Raw genomic sequence first — 527 nt, 5'->3', positions numbered from 1 at the left:
CCCAGGCCCAGAGTTCAAGCCCCACGACCGACAAAAAAAAAAAAAAAAAGAAAGAATTCGTGTGTTTAGTAAAATGTTCTTTTCCTTTTTTATAATGCCAAGCCTGGGGATTGAACTCAGGGGCCTGGACACTGTCCCTTAGTTTTTTGTTTTTCCTCTCAAGGCTAGTACTCTACTATTTGAGCCATAACTCCACTTCTGGCTTTTTTGCTGGTTACTTGGAGATAGAGTCTCATGCACTTTCCTGCCTGGGCTGGCTTTGACCATAATCCTTAGATCTCAGTTTCCTAAGTTGCTAGGATTATAGGCATGAGCCACTAGTGTCTGGCTTCTACCAGTCATACTACCAACAACTCTGTGGGTATTCTAGAATTGTCTTAAAAACAGTCCTGAAGGGCTGGGAATGTTGCTTAGTGGTAGAGTGCTTGCCTAGCATGCATGAAACCCTGGGTTCAGTTCCTCAATACCACATAACAGAAAAGGGCAGACAGTGTCCAGGCACCTAAATTCAAGCTCCAGGACTGAAA

The sequence above is a fragment of the Dipodomys ordii genome, unplaced genomic scaffold, assembly GCF_000151885.1.
Source record: "Dipodomys ordii isolate 6190 unplaced genomic scaffold, Dord_2.0 Scaffold14, whole genome shotgun sequence".
NCBI classification, from domain to species: domain Eukaryota; kingdom Metazoa; phylum Chordata; class Mammalia; order Rodentia; family Heteromyidae; genus Dipodomys; species Dipodomys ordii.
This window is presented reverse-complemented; position numbering follows the sequence as displayed.